The sequence below is a fragment of the Theropithecus gelada genome, chromosome 1 (genome assembly GCF_003255815.1).
Source record: "Theropithecus gelada isolate Dixy chromosome 1, Tgel_1.0, whole genome shotgun sequence".
Taxonomy (NCBI): domain Eukaryota; kingdom Metazoa; phylum Chordata; class Mammalia; order Primates; family Cercopithecidae; genus Theropithecus; species Theropithecus gelada.
The window spans coordinates 83839756-83856655 of record NC_037668.1 but is presented as its reverse complement, the minus strand read 5'-3'; the positions used below and the strand labels follow the sequence as shown (position 1 = coordinate 83856655).

Sequence of the window (16900 nt, the reverse complement as noted above, 5' to 3'; positions counted from 1 at the left end):
ATGTTTCACAGACATCTCAAACTTAACATGCATGTGCCAGATACTTATTGGTTGATTATCAATCCAGATTTTGCTCTCTTGTGGTCTCCTGGACTGGTAGGACTGGAAGCCTGCAAATGACAGGCCCCAGACTCCCAAGCCTGCTGACTTCCCATCAGGTTCTGCCAATAAAACATACTACAGGGAGATGAGAAAGGAGAAGAAATTAGTAACAGTTCATCAGTTGGCAGTACCTCTGGCAATGGCAACCCTGATATTTTCTGCTCAGTGGCAGTTGTGATCATTCCAGAAATTTCTGTGATGGCACTTTGAGCAGCTGCAGCAATTGAGGGAACAATGAGGTTGCAGCATTTGGTGGTTCCAGTGCCATCAGCGGGTAAGTGCAGCTCACAAACTCTAGCCCACTGGTGGCAGGACCTTAGTGTTGCTAGAATACCCCATTCCCCTATCGATCTCCCTTCATTTCAACACTGTTATGAGAGCCAACATATCCATCAGGCACAGTACATTGGGCCCACAATTCAGAGGCCAAAGAAATGTTTTCATTTTTATTTTTTCATCAGAAGAAAAAAATAAATGAATGGCAATGATTCTAGCTTAGATTGTATTTGTCAGTACACCAATATTGTCATAAAACATTTTTAAAAATTTAATGGAGGAAGGGGCCCAAGAAAGCAAAAGTGCAAAGAGCTATGAAAGTTATAATGCACCCCTGACCTTTGTGGCCATTTTCCTGCAACAGATGCTTCTTTGGGAGAAATATCTAGTAGTTTCTGTATTATTTTCCTTTTAACTTGACACTAGCTAATTCTATGCCCCCAGTGGTACTTTTGATTTCTGCCCCTCAAACCTCAGTTAGTCCTCACCCTTCTCCATCTTAGGGAATGGCACCACCATCACAGAAGAGGCCACAGAAGAGACCTGGAGTGATGTCTCGCTGTCAGCCCTCACATTTAAAGCATCACCAAATTCTGTCCATTCATCAGAAACAAAATATCTCAAATCTGCCCACTGCTACCACCCAGTCCAAGTCATCACTGGGACTTCCTTTTTGGCCTTAAAATAAAAGAAGTCCCTGTTAGCATACCCCACAAGGCCCTGTTTTATGCAAACCCTGCTTACTTCCTTAATCTATTTTTGTGCCATTTCACTCCTTGTTTACTATGCCCCAGCATGGTGGACAAATTGCATTAATGGCCCCAGTTCTGTCCATGCCTTCTATTCTGACATCCTTGGCTAATGCCTTCCTGCAATTGATAGTAACAGGAGACAGCCAAATGCCTAGGCAGATAGGGTCGGGTCTCCAGTGAAATCCCACCTCTAAGACAAAGACAGTTTAAAGCCTGAAATCCAAGCTACAAGTTAAATCCTTGGACTGGATTTAGAATTTGTCTTCCTGTTTGGCATGCTTTCCTTTGATAGATCCCCACCCTTCACCTATTTTACATATACCTATGCTTTCCTAATTGGTTTTCTACACTGTCATGCCCAACTTTGAGTGGTGTCTTTTGCTTTAACCTTTTTTGCATACTCACAAACAAATCACCATGTGCTCCCCATCCTGTGCCTATAAAGATCCCAGACTCAGTAGGTAGAAAGTGAGATGGTCTGACCTTAGGGAAGAGACAACCTGACTTTGGGGAAGAGGACCTGCCCTTCCCATCCCATCTCCAGCTCCCCTCTCCGCTGACAGCCATTTTCATTGCTCAATAAAATTATCTACCTTCACCAAACTTCAACCATCCATGTGACTTCATTCTTTTTGGATGTGAGACAAGAGCTCGGGACCCACTGAGTGTGGGTACCCAGAAAGGCTGTCATGCTGGCCCTTTGCCTTCAGTGGCAGAGGGCAGCCACCCCATGCAATGAGGCAAGGAGCCAACTGAGCTGCTAACAGGCCACTGTCAATGGATGGTGGAACTAGAGAAGCACTGTAACACCCTCTCTGGGGCTTCAAGGTCACGGGCACCCTCACCTGGGGGCTGCTGCATTCCCCTTGAGGTGGCACACCTGGTCTAGATGCAGGCCCCACACAGAGCTTGCGCCATGGAGTGGCCGGCCAGGTTCTGCACTTGCTCTTTTGTGTGCTCCCTCCTGCAAGGGGTTGAGCACAGCAGGCTGAGTAGATGGCACCCCTTCTGAGAGTCCAGTAAAGGGTCTGAGAAAAATCCTGCAACACAGTGACTCTGGGCTCATGTCCTCATGTCTTGCTGCAGATACTATCTCATAGATAACTTGACCTAAAATTGCCCCCACTCCTCCAGCATTCCTATTAAACCCTTGGAGATGCTGAAAACCTTGTTTCAGACATTAGCTCCAGCATTTCATAACTCTATGACCTCTCAGCCTCTGAGATCTTTTTCTTCATATGTAAAATGAGAATAAGTGTTACCCTATAAGAGCATTGTAAGAATTTAGTGGAATAAAACGCATAATGCTGATCCATGGTAGGTCCTCAATAAAGGTATTTTTCCTGATCAAAATGTTACCAGCAATATTTTATTATTTATTTATTTATTTATTTATTTGAGGCAGAGTCTTGCTCAGTCACCCAGGCTGGAGCGCAGTGGCACAATCTCGGCTCACTGCAAGCTCTGCCTCCCAGGTTCATGCCATTCTCCTTCCTCAGCCTCCCGAGGAGCTGAGACTACAGGCACCCACCACCACGCTGGGCTAATTATTTTTGTATTTTTTTTAGTAGAGATGGGGTTTCACCATGTTAGCCAGGATGGTCTCGATCTCCTGACCTCGTGATTCGCCCACCTTGGCCTCCCAAAGTGCTGGGATTACAGGCGTGAGCCACCACGCTCAGCCACCAGCAATATTTTAAAAGTAACTTTTGTTTTTTATTTAGGAGTCTACCTACTTACCAAGCATAGTAAATAAAACAAAAACAACATTAAGGAATAAAATCATCTTTTTCACTCTACTTTAGCAAGTGCTTTATAATTATACTGGGCACTGAGAATCTTGGGGTGCACTACTTTCAAATGCTCTGGTATTAAATATAGGTCTATGCCTACATATGTAGTATACTGGGGACTCATGAGACAAATAACATTGAATTCCTCACTAGTGTGTTTTATGAGTGTTTTCCTGAGGATCATAGTAGAGGCATTTATGGCTGCAGAAAACGAGACTTTTCAAGAGTCATTTCATGGGGCAAGAGATACCAAAATGGTTATAAAACAGAAAAGCACCTCTGCATAGCACGTCTTTCGGAAAGCTGTTCTGCTAAGAACTTGGCATCACTACCCCTTTTTCCCTGGGTCATCTTCATTTGCTTTTTTCCCCAAGGAGCTGTGAGATATAAAAAACAGGTGAGATTTGATTGTAACTGCCTCTGCTACTGAAAGATTCCACTCTTTAAAAGCAGAAAATTTAAAAGAGGATAAAACTGCCTACAAAGGAGTTTTTCCTTTGGACAGCCCTACCATTTATGACACACACAGCTCAGCCCTTGGCTGCCATCAGGAGTGAGAAAACTGTTGAGCCCTTTCCCATGTATTTTGTACTTCTAAATATTACAGCTGCCACTTGGATTTATGTGCTTCGACAGAAGCAGCAGACAAAGAAGTCTATGCCTGTGAAGGAATGAAATAACAATCTAAAAGAGTAATCAAAGTGAGGAGCAAATTTGGATTGGATTTAGGGATGCCCCACCACACATACCACACACCCCCCCACCCCCGCCGCCACACAGACACACACACCATGCAGACACACAAACATTCCTAGGACAAGTGTGGTTACCTCAAAGACAGAAATGCCAAGTACTTTTTCTTACCAAGAGAGCAGTTTTCTTTAACAAACTGTTTACTGCTTGCTACACAGCATACATTCTTTTAGCAATTGATATGATGAAAATTTATTTTATATTATAAAATTAGTGAACTCCACTACTTACCTGTCACCCCCAAAAACAAAGAGAAAAGAAACATTAAAGAAAGTCATGTATGAAAACTATATCAAGGTTTATTTTCCAAAATATTAGTACACAAATATCAATAAGTGTTCTAAATAAAAGAGTTCTGTGGTCAAACAGAATTGGGAAATGTTAATTTAGCTGAGGCTAAACAAATCTCTTTTGCAAGAGTTCCTAGAACCTTTATTTACTTATTTGCATTATGAATCGCTGAGAGCAGAATATGTTATGTAAACATTTTGATAGAAACACATTAATATTTTAGGAGAATAGCATGAAAAAAGAGTAAAAAATTAAAGTTCCTGTCCTTAAGACAGTCATTGGCTAGTGGAGAAAAAACCCACAAACAGATTATTAAAATCAAATGATTAAAATGTAACAATTGTGGTAAATACAGAGAGGACTGAGGAAAACCAGAAGGAAGAAACTATCCAGGCAGGGGAGTCAGTGTTTCCTGGATGAGGGGACACTGGAACTGTACCTTAACAAACGAGTGGCATTCCTCCAATTTCATCTACTTCAGTCTACCATCTCTGACCATCTACATGAAATAAACAATGCTTTCTCTTCACTAAAGCTTATTGCTTTCCTCTTTTGGCAATTATGTACATTTGCCTTTTGTTTTCTTTGGGAGCTAGATAGATCTAGATCCAAATCTCTGCTCAGACTTTTACTGCCTCTGATCTTGAGCAACTACCTTAACCTTATCCATTTTTCTGAATTGTCGGGGGAATTAGAGATCATCTAAGTAAAGCACCTAGCAAAGTGCCTGAAACATAATAGGCTTAACCGTTTGGGCTATTATTGATGCAGGATTTTTGAATGAATGCTGAACTCATGGCAGGGGTTCCCCCTCTACTCAGCCTACTGCACTCAACCCCTTGTGGGAGGGAGCGCATGAGTGAGTGAGTGAGGAACCCAGCCAGCTGCTCCGAGTGCCAATACAGGAACAAGCTCCGTGCAGGACCCGTGGTCAGATCAGGTGTGTCACCTTAAGGGGAATGTGGCAGTGCCCATGTGAGGGTGCCCATGATCCTGAAGCCCCAGAGGGGACGTTACAGTGCTCCTTTAGTTCCACTGTCCGCAGATGGTGGCATGTTAGCAACTCAGTTGGCCCCTTGCCTCATTGTGTGAGGTGGCTGGCCTCCACCAGTGAGGGCAAAGAGCCAGCGTGATAGACTTTCTGGGTTACCACACTTGGTGGGTCCCAAGTTCTTGTCCATTGTTCAAGAAGAATGAAGCCATGCAGACGACTGAAGGATGGTGAAGGCAGATAATTTTATTGAGCAATGAAGACGGCTCTCAGTGGAGAGGCAAACTAGTGAGGGGATGGGAAGGGCAGATGGTCTTCCCCAGAGTCAGGTTGTCTCTTCCCCAAAGTCAGGCTGTCTACCCCTCTACCAACTGAATCTGGGGTCTTTGTAGGCACAGAATGGGAAGTGCATGCTGATTGGTTTGTGAGTATGCAATAAACATTAAAGCAAAGTCACCACTCAAAGGTGGGCATGACAGTGTAGAAAAACAATTAAGAAAGGGTAGATATAGGTAAAACAGGTGAAGGGTGGGGATCAAGAGGAAAGCATGCCAAACAGGAAGACAAGTTCTCAATCCAGCCTAAGGATTTAACTTGTATCTTGGCTTTTAGGCTTTAAACTGTCTTTGGCTTGGAGGTGGGGTTTCACTGGGGACCTACCCCTATCTGCGTAGGCATTTGGTTGCCTCCTACCGTTTTTATTATTATTTTTATTAGGTCTTAAAATTGGAATAGATTTTCAGACATCTAATCTAAGCATTCACTGGATAGACCAATTCCATTCATGATATGTTTACATTACAGCTTCTGCTTAAAACTCTACTTTTATACAATTTTGTTTAATATACTCTCAGATTCTGAAAGACATAGTGCTATGCCTGTGTTACATACAGAATGAATCAAGCACAGATCTTGTCCTGGATCATGTGTTCTCAGTCTAATGCTAGGGCAGGGTGATGCTGGAGAAGGTAAGAGCATAACAACAAGCACAATAGATAGGGAAGTCCATGGGCACTAATGAAGAGGTGCAGATAAGACATCATAGGAGCAAATACTCCTGCCCATTGGCATATGAAAGGCAGATTCCTGAAAGGACTGACATTTGAGCTGAGCCTCAATGTATGGGTTATATACGGATTTAAGAGATTGGCAATGGAAAAAATCCAGGAGAAAAAAAACGAGAAGCAATGTAATAACTTGTCAATTTGGCCAAGTCATTAAGCTAGTATGAGTAAATTAATGGGTAATAAATATAAAACCAGAAAGATAAATTGGTAACAGATCACAAAGTGTCAAAACAGTTCACCATCTACTTCTGTCAATATGTCACATTCAACAGCTCCATAAAACACAACAAATATCATTTAAAGGCATAAGTGAACCAACAAGAAAGGAAAATCCATAGAAACTAAAAAAATAAAATAAAATAGAAACAAAAGCCCTGCACACCTCACCAGAAAGCTCATAAGGAGACCCTGGGATTAACAAAGCTCTTGACTGTTAGGCATGTAAATGGACAAAGAAAGGAGCCATTAGGCCTGAAATGTGGGGGATAGAGAGATGCATAACTGATATCTACCCAGAGTGTAAGAGCCTTCCTAGGGCTACAAAAATAGAGTAAAGGGTTTAAGAAATCTATCATTATAGGAAGGCACAAATAAAATTTATTTGTCAATCTGGCCACAAAATCAAAATTGTCATTTCTAGTGATTTATTATCAAAGACTTCTGACACTCAAGATTGGAGTGTGACAATCTTTGCAGCAGCAGCAGAAGTGAATCAATGCTGTGTAAATGATTGGGAAAACTACAAGCTGAGAAATTAACATAAAAAGGATACACACAGCTATTATTTTGGGGGCTCCAAGAAGAAGCAAAAAGAAATCCATCTGATAGGACATACCTTCAAACAAGTTTACAAATGTTTCCCTAGTTAAAACCTCACTGAAAGAAAGAAAAATTACAACCTCGCAAAGAAAAATTACATAGTTCCTGGAGTAACAATCATTAGGGAAAAGTAGCAAAGCAGTAGCAACAGACCTCTAAGAACTTTAGTTAATAGATAGAAATTATTAAATAAGAATGTTTAATATGATTAAAGGTACAATCTTTAAAATGATTAAAGATATAAAAGAAGATATAACGTGTATGAAAGAAGGATAAGACATCATTAAAAAGATGTATTTGAGAGAGAATATATAAATGAAAAACACAGCTGTTAATATTAAAATTGGAAGGAAATATAAACAGTAGCCTAAAACAAGCTTAAGAAATAATTAGTGAAATGGAAAACAGACCTGAAGAAACTTGTAAGTACTGACAGATAAATATTTAAGAAATTTAGGAGACATGGAAGATGGAATTTAAAATGATAAGATAAACAGAAATGGCAGGAAGAGTTAACACGTGAAAGATGACAACTATAATAATTACTTATTTTGCTCCAGCCATACCTACTTCCTTGCTGCCTCAAATACTTTAACAAACTGGCAAATGTACCCCTGAATTTAAAATAAAAGTTAAAAACAGCATACAGATGATCCTCAACTTAACAGTGGAATTACCTCCCAATAAACCCATCATAGGTTGAAAACATTATGTGTTAAAAATGCATTTAATGCACCTAATTGACTGAACATCATAGCTTAGCCTAACCTACTGGAATGTGCTCAGAACACTTACATAAGCCTTACGTTACAGTTGGGCAAAACCATCTAACACAAAGTCTATTTTATAACAAAGTATTGAATATCTCATGTAATTTATTAAATACTGTACATTACATTGAGATTGTGAAAATTTCACAACATTGTAAAGTTGAAAAGTTGTTAAGTTGAATCATAAGTAAGTCATAAGTAAGTCAGGGACCATCATACTGATGACCAACAACATTTTTTTATCACACTTAGGGTATTTTAGATTTTGAAGGAGAATCAGAAAAATTATATCTATGGAAAATTATAGAATTATCTATGTTCATTCAGTAGTCAATTTACAAACATATGGAAATAGATAGAACTAAACAAGAGTTTAAGTTTTCTAATTTAAATCTATTTTCCTAAATGCAGCCCTCATTTTACTGGTAATACTGAATGATTTTAGTTTTCACACAGACAATTTAATTATTATTAAATTTATAAATTTATCTTAATAAGTATTCAAAAAACAAGTTCCTGCTTAGGTTGAAGCTAACATAAGTAGTACCTCTACTCCATCTCTCTACATTTTTTGGCAACACATTATACACTCTTTGGGTGGTATGTGAATAAGGTAAATAACAGGAAGGTTATTTGCAAATGTCCAAAGTCTGAAAGTCAGGAAACCCTGCTGCAGGCCAAACTTTAGTTTAATATATAAAGAAATGGAAACTCAAGAAAAAAATACTTTAACCTTGCTTCTACCTCAGAGTTTTTGAAATTTCAGTTCCCTCTGTTTAAATGCTTTTCCCCTAGATATTGGCAAGGGTGCTTCTTTCAAGTTTTTACACAAATATCATCTTGTGAGTAAGGTCTTGCCTAATAATTCTATTTAAAATAGCAAAAAATCCCATCTCTACCCCCAGAATTCCTCATTCCCTTACCTTGAACGTATTTTATGGTATTTATCACCTATAAGATATATTTGACCACTTATTAATTATTTTTGTTCATCGCCTTTTACCACTCCACCCAAGAATATAAACTCTGTGAATGATAATGTCAAAACAAGTAGAAATTGATTAAAGCAGTAACTGGAGAAAAAATTGTAACTTGACATTGCTGTATTATAAACAAAAGACATGAAAATTAAAATGCTAGGCTTAAAATTTAACAAATTGGAAACATTTTTGAAGTGTAGACCCAAAGAACACCCAAATGAAGAAATAAGAAGTATAAAAATAGAAATTAAATAGAATACAAAACTATAATAGAGAGAATTATTAAAATCAAAAGCTGTGTTTCATTATAAAAATTAATTTAATATAATAGAACAACTTCTGGAGAAGTTAGGAAACAAAGCAGACAGCAAAGTTAATCGTAAGCCTTAAAAGTTTGAAAAGTGGACATGTTATAAAAATAATAGAAAATGAAAAATATTAAAGCTAATCTCTGCAAAACTTTGTTAACAAGTTTGAAAATGTAAAAGAAATGGGCCATTTTCTAGAAAAATGTAACTTAGCACAACTGATTCAAAGAGAAATTGAAAAAAACAAAAACACCTAAACAAATATACAAAATGAGGTAGGAACGATTTTAAACTATACATGGTGAAGAGTAGTAACATTATTCATTTGTAAAAAGAAAAAAAAGTGTATCCTCACTCCTACGCCACACACAAAAGTATATTTCAGTTGGATATACAGAATATAACTTTTACGTACATTTTAAAACCTAGTAAATGTCATGAATTATTTTTAGACATACTGTATTGCATATATAATAGAAGGACAAAAACACTTGCATGAATGATGCACATCAAATTAGGACATTGGTTACTTCTTGGAAGAGTGGGAATGGGATGAGATGAAGGATATCGCAGGAGCCTACAACTCTAGCTCTAATTTTCAGACTCATTTTAGAATAAAAATTATTCAATCATAGCAAAAATCTGAAATACCAAAATGTTCAGATTTGACAAGGCTGGGTTTTGGATATATGGGTGCTCATTTTATTATTCTTTGTATTTTTAGTAACTTTAAATATGCAATTATTTAGAAATGACGTCTAGGCAAATGATCTGCCTTTTTTCCCTACAAGCAGTAAGGAATTCTTGAAGTTCTTTAGTAGGAAATCTGATCATGAAGAGCTTCAAATGCCATCACAAAAACCTGAGTGTTCTCTCTCTTCCCTCTCATAGAAAGAATCTCAACAAAACTCAATTCAAATATCCAAAATGAACAGATAGAGACAGGATTAACCTTGTTAAGCCAACCATGGAATCAAAGGTGCTTTATTGAGAAATTTTCCGCAGAGAATAATATATATTTTAAAATATTGCTTATATGTTAAGGCACCCGAAGACAACCACACAATATTATGCAATCTGGAAAATAATGAATTTAAACTGATTGTGTTTGGAGCTGGGAAAGCTTCTCCACGAAAGTGTTTTGGAACTAACAACACTTTTGTGATGTGTTACAGTCAAGGCAGAAGCAAAAAGCAAAGTGTGTGCTTCTCCCAAGAGCAACTTTAAAAGAATGTGTATAGAAAGAATCATTTAAAAACTATGTGTATTTATATATCATCTGCTTGCCATAGCTTATGTAATATTTTGTAGAATTCTAATCCCATTAATTACGTTTTATATTTTTCCATTTTTCTGTGTAATATGTAATTATTTCAACCTCTGCCCTAGTTTTGTGTGCTCTATTATTTGGCTGGAATTCAGAAGGGTTTGTGTCAGAGAACCCTGATATGATCAAGATACCAGTCTTCCCCACTTAACTCATCTTCTCTGATCTAAACAGTTCTATTTTGTGAATGTGCCCCCACGACTTGAATAGGACAAAGCATTCAAGACATAGTGTTTCCATAAATGATTTAATCTCACTAAGACAGAAGTTTTATTCCCTCAAGAAAAAAATCTAATGCCAAAAATGAATTACTTTTCATTTTTCTGTTTTTTTTTTTTTTTTTTTTTTTTTCTCTTTCCAAGGCTGTCTGCATAGATAAAGGAACAAGAGGGCCAAAGCCATTAACTGGGTAATTCAACTTCAGTCAGTACATCTTACCCAAGATTACAAGATGAGACAAAAGTGAGGATTTTTCCAGGTTGAGCTATTTGCTGGAATCTTGACACTAAAAGTATTCAGAAAAGATTGGGTATCTACCTTTATCGGATGGGAAGTTAAAACTAGAAGGAAAAACTGGGAGAAAAGGAAAGGAATGAACATTTTCTGAACACTTGACTATATCCAGGTACTTCAGGTAAATCACCCAAGTGAAATCTTACAGTACCTCAATGGAATTTTTTGTGTGTATTGCTTATGCCACTGATGACAAACAGAGACTCTAACAAGTGGAAAAATAGACCTTAAGACCAAGGGGTGGGCATGGAGGTGCACTACTCAGATCTCCATTCAGGAAAAGCTGCTGCTGGTAGCATAGGTGAAAATGTGGCTGCATCTTCAGATCTTGGCACTCATGCTAAGGCCATGCCTCCAGGACATGACAGAATACAGCAGTGGCTCCATAGTTAGTCTACCCCTGCTCAATGCAGGAATCCTAAAAATCTGCTGTGAGACCCTGCATTGGCCTAGCTAGGAATTTCTTAGGACAGTACTCAGAACTGCAGCTCCTACAACAGCCTCCTTCCTTCCCACTCCCCTTTCACAGGTGCCAGAATGGCATCACCTGCCTTCTCTTGTTCCATCCATCTTTGTCCTTCATAACCACTTTCCACAACAAGCCTCTTGCACATCTAATCCTGTCTTGGCATTAGCTTCTCAAAAGACCTTACCTGACACAGGCCACAGAACAAATAGCTTTCAGCTTACAAAGAATAAGCTTGAAGATCTATTGTACAGCATGGTGATTATTGTTAATAATCACGCATTACGTACTTGAAATTTGCTAAGAAAGTAGATCTTAAGTGTTCTTACCACAAAAAAAGAAAATAGTATAATAATTATATGAGATTACATATGTTAATTAACTTGATTGTGGAAATCATTACACAAAGTATAGTTATATCAAAACGCTGTGTTGTACATCTTAAATACACATATATTTAAATTTGTACATTATAACTCAATAAAACTTGGAGAAAAACCCTAGTAAATGTTAGAATTAGGATCTGATACCAAAAAGGATCACTATTCCAATATTGATATTAATACTATTAATAATACTAATATTGATATTACTGCTAATAATTAACATGATATATACTATTTATTGAGTGTTAACTATGAGCTAATTATTGTGCTTACATGCACTATCTTATTCAGTTTTCATTAAAATTTTATAAGACAGATATTATCTGCATTTTACAGATAAGGACACAAAGACAGAGACATCATTAACTTATCCAGATTACATCATTATCCAGTAGCATATCCAGGATTTGGACTTGGAACTGTGTGGCTCTAAAATCCATGTTCTTACCCACTGTATTAGTCCATTTTCATACTGTTATAAAAAACTGCCTGAGACTGGGTAATTTATAAAGAGATTTAATTGACTCACAGTTCCACATGGCCGAGGAGTCCTCAGGAGACTTACAATCATGACAGAAGGCAAAGGGGAAGTAAGGCACCTTCTTCACAAGATGGCAGGAAGGAGAAGTGCAGAGAGAAGTGTAAAAGATCTCTTGGGAACTCACTATCAACAAGAATAGCACTGGGGAAACCACTCCCATGATTCAGTTGGGGAAACCACTCCCATGATTCAGTTACCTCCGCCCGGTCTCTCCCTTGACACATGGGGATTATGGGAACTACAATTCAAGATGAGATCTGGGTGGGGAAACAAAGCCTGACCATATCACTCACCTGTGTAGTTTTTACACTTTCATTAATTTTTGTGTTTTATGTCTATTATTTGATGGGTTTTTTTCTACTTAAGATGAGAATAAGCAACATATATTTATAAAACATTAACTCTGTGGCCAGTTTTTGGGTTATATCCTGAGGATTCAATAAAATGAAAGTCCTAATTTCTGCCCTCAAGAAAGTCATTATTAATCTGTATGCTTATTAACAATTTAATGAAAAGAAACTATTGATTCCTCTGAAACAAAGAAGCAAGCAAGAAGCTAGCCAAGTGTACGGTAGTTATTAAATGGTGTTAGCTACTTTTCTGAACAAAGTAATATAAAAATACATCAACTTCAAAGCCTGTGAAATTTCAAAATAGCAAAAAAGCAAAATAGTTCCCATTAGCTGGAATGGAGGAACCAGGGTTTTAAAATCTTGTAAAATTTGAAGAGGTACAAAACATAGGATATCAAAGTGAAGGTGAACAATTAATGACAATTTGCTACCAGGAGGGGAAAAAGTCAATCCTTAAAATTAAGTCAGATTCAAGGAGAAATATAGTTGCCCACTTGGTGTCACTTACGTTTCCTCCATGCACACATATATCATGTTCCTTTAGAACATATTGGAATGTAATATAATGGAAATAGTATGTACTCGACAGTCAAACAGAACTGTAGCCCACAAGACTGTCAGTGTGAACTGGTTAAACAATAAAATCATGAACTAGGGCAACAAAGAGAATGTTTAATGATGCTACATGGGAAATTTAATGTTGTCTAGGTTTCTCCCCAGTGGAGGAGGCTGCTGTAATCTTGGACTCCATCCAGAAATTTACCCTTCCTAACTCAAGGCCTTTTAAAATATTTCCTCCTGCCATACAATGGAAGAAATAACATATGTATTTTTAAAAGACAGACAAAAAGATACATACTAAGCTTTAAATGAAAAACAAAGAGGCAGCTGGCCTGAGTACACAGACCACCAAAAATCTGTTGGGTCCTATAAGCAGAAATAAAAATGAAGACTTGCTATTTAGTAACTTTTTACCTGTCATTTGTTAGTATCTGGAGACCAAGCAAAACTTCCTTATCAATTATTTAAAGAATCCTCATGATATGGTTTAGGTCTGTCTCTCTGCCCAAATCTCATGTTGAATTATAAACCCCAGTGTTGGAGATGAGGCCTAGTAGGAGGTGATTGGATCATGGGGGTGGATTTCCCCCTTGGTGCTGTTCTTGTGGTAGTGAGTTCTCATGAGTCTGGTTGCCTAAAAGTATGTGGCATCTCCCTCCACTTCTTCCTGCTCTGGCCATATGAGGTGCTCACTCCCACTCCGCCTTCCACCATAATTGTAAGTTTCCTGAGACTTCCCCGAAGCCCAGCAGAAGCCAACAACATGCTTTCTGTGCAGTACGCGGAACCACAAGCCAATTAAACCTCTTTTTTTTTCTTTTTTTTTCTTTTTTTGACGGAGTTTCACTCTGTCGCCCAGGCTGGAGTGCAGTGGTACTATCTCAGCTCATTGCAAGCTCTGCCTCCTGGGTTCACGCCATTCTCCCGCCTCAGCCTCCTGAGTAGCTGGGACTACAGGCACCTGCCATCACGCCCGGCTAGTTTTTGTTTGTATTTTTATTAGAGACGGGGTTTCACTGTGTTAGCCAGAATGGTCTCGATCTCCTGACCTCGTGATCTGCCCACCTCGGCCTCCCAAAGTGCTAGGATTACAGGCGTGAGCCACTGCGCCCAGCCCTAAACCTCTTTTCTTTATAAATCACCCATTCTCAGGTATTTATTTATAGCAGTGTAAGAACAGACTAATATACCTCAATATTTGAAGTAAACCCTGAAAAACACAGTTTCATAAAAATAGTATAGAGAGCTCCCATTGCAAATAATCAGTATCCCAGAGCAAAACTGTTTTAGGTCCATAATGGGGGAAAGACTCAGAAGCTAATCTGAATAGTTTGGAAGAATGAGCAGTTGAGACCAGACCAAAATTGAAATTGTCCCTGGCTAAAACCTTCCTCCTCAGTGAGAAGGAACTCAATGCTAGTATCACAAACCTGCTGCATAGAATTTGTTCCTCTGTTTAATGATGCGTTAGCTAACTGTAGCACAAGGGACACATTTTATAGAAGTTTTTCAGGCTGGGCTATCCCCAAGTGCCAACGTAGATACATTGATTACTTTTATTTAAATGAACTTCTGAGGAGGCAAAGAGAGAATACCTGAATGAGAGGGAAGATACAAAGTCTCACTTGTCACTCTTCATTTGAACTTATTACTAAGACTAATAATATGGTACATAATTTCAATACAAACAAACAAAAATGCACAGGGTAGCTAGAATAAGAACAATGCTATAGTAAGCGTTGGAAGGCTGTGGTTTATGAAGTTTGGAAGAGGCCAGGTCACACAGCTGTTATGACATATACAACCTATACAGCTATATAAGAAGCCCTTGAATAGAATGAGTGGAAATGATTAATGGAGGAATGGATGAGTGAATGAATGAATGAATGAATCTAAACTATAGCAATAGAATAGACAATGGATTGAGAACCAGGAAATATGGTTTCTAGCCTTAAGGTCTTTCTCTTGTGTGACCCCTGGAAACTTACTTCTAATTTTATAGTTCAGTTTTCTTATTTGTTTCATTTACTCTTTTTGATATGTCACAGGTTCTTAGCTTGTGTTTCATTAATGAATAAGGATAGTCGTTCTGACTTTGTACAGGAAAGGAGCCTAACATTTGTTGAATAATACTTAATATGTGCTACCACCCTGCCAAACACACACTCTCTCTCAGTGTTAATCCTTTTAACCATACTTAAAAGTATATATAATTGTCATCACTTTTACCAATGAAAAAACTGAGATTCTAATATATTAACTGATGTTTCTGTTTCACACAGAGTAAGTAAATAAGACAACATTGGAGGCTGTTACAGAACCAAACCTTTCAATTTCACCATGTTGCCACTTGTCTGAGAAAGTGAAAAAAGTATACGTATGCAAGGTATTACCAGTGTTGCAGATATTTGCCCAAAGGCACATATCTAAGTGTTTGTTTCTATACAAAATAGTCAGACTGGTTCTTATACCAGCTCACACGGGATGTGAGGCAACAGATAGACCCAAATATTTATTAAGTGGGAAAGTAAGATGTCCATATGTTGATGAAGACTGTTTTGTTTTGCTTTTCTTCTTGTGACCAGGCAACTAATAGCAAGTGAAGAATAGGAAATGTTGGTAGACAACTTGGCTGAAGTACCAGACTTCTTTGTCATCCAGTCAGACACTAGGGGTGAAAAAAAAATCTGCCTGGTTATCTTTGTCTGGTCTCTCTTGGCTGAAAAACAGGGTACTCTTCAGAGGTAAAAGGGATGGTCTGTTCTTTATAATTAAATGACCCTACAAACAGAGATAACTCTGAATAAAAGGGGAAAAAGTCTCAGATCTCAATTTTTTTTTTTTTGAAAAAAGTAAGAACAATATTTGAAAGAGAGAGCATAAATGATGGGTGCGTATGAGATTATTAGATTAAGAATTTGTCTTTTAATATGCTAACAGTCCATTTTCTAACTATGTGAAATATATGTGAATGTATACATCTACAGTAAATATATTGCTGAGTTAGATATATATGCATGTATTTAATTTTCATCACAAATTGCTACTCTTCCTTTTCTCAGATATCTTACTTTCCTTTCCCTTTTGCCTTGACTATCAGGAATCTCACAAGTCATAACCAGGCCTGATGACAATAGTTTCCTTTGACCTGGTGTGGTACTGTAAATGGTCAATTTTAGACCAACTTTTTAGTAATAGACCCTCTCTATACCTTTTGTTGTAAGCCACTGCAGATTCTTGCTGCAGGTATGAAGTAAATTCTGTTAATAGCCTTGATTTTTCACCTGTGCCGCCATATACATCTTTGCCATGGCCTCATAATGGATGGAATATACTTCCCTGCCCCTTGACTTGATACTTGACCATGTAACTTGCTTGGGACAGTGAAAGATGATGGAAATGACAGTATACCAGTTCTCAGCCTAGGTCTTAAGAAGCCTCCAGTGTTTCCAGCTATACATCTGCCATCACCATGAGAAGAACCTGCTCAAGCAACCCACTAGTCACAGGAGGAGAATAAGAGACACATGGAGCAGAGCTGCCCTCAGAGTCCACCTAGATTAGTTGTCGGCAGACCTCTGGTGGACTTGTAGAAACATAAGCAATAATAAAAGGCTGTTGTTTTAAGCCACTGAGTTTTGGGGTAATATTTTATTCAGCAAGTTAACCAGTACAAGGTAGATGGAAAATATTTATATTTCAAGGTTTATATTTTAAATATACATATATGCATTTATGGTTCATGAGAAAGCTTTCATAAATGTGTGAAAAGTCTTTAATTTTCATAAACAGAATATTATTGCATAATTTAATACTTTTGAATATTTCTATGGTTTCAATGTCCTGCCAAA

At 37.9% G+C, this 16900-nt stretch overlaps 1 long non-coding RNA gene across 1 annotated transcript; it reads left to right on the top strand.

The window, feature by feature from the left end:
• The first annotated feature begins 10591 nt into the window (after positions 1 to 10591).
• LOC112614597 lies at positions 10592 to 16676 on the top strand. Its single transcript, XR_003117102.1, has 2 exons — positions 10592 to 10638; positions 16150 to 16676. It is a non-coding gene; the product is annotated as an uncharacterized LOC112614597 (long non-coding RNA).
• The last annotated feature ends 224 nt before the right edge of the window (positions 16677 to 16900 follow it).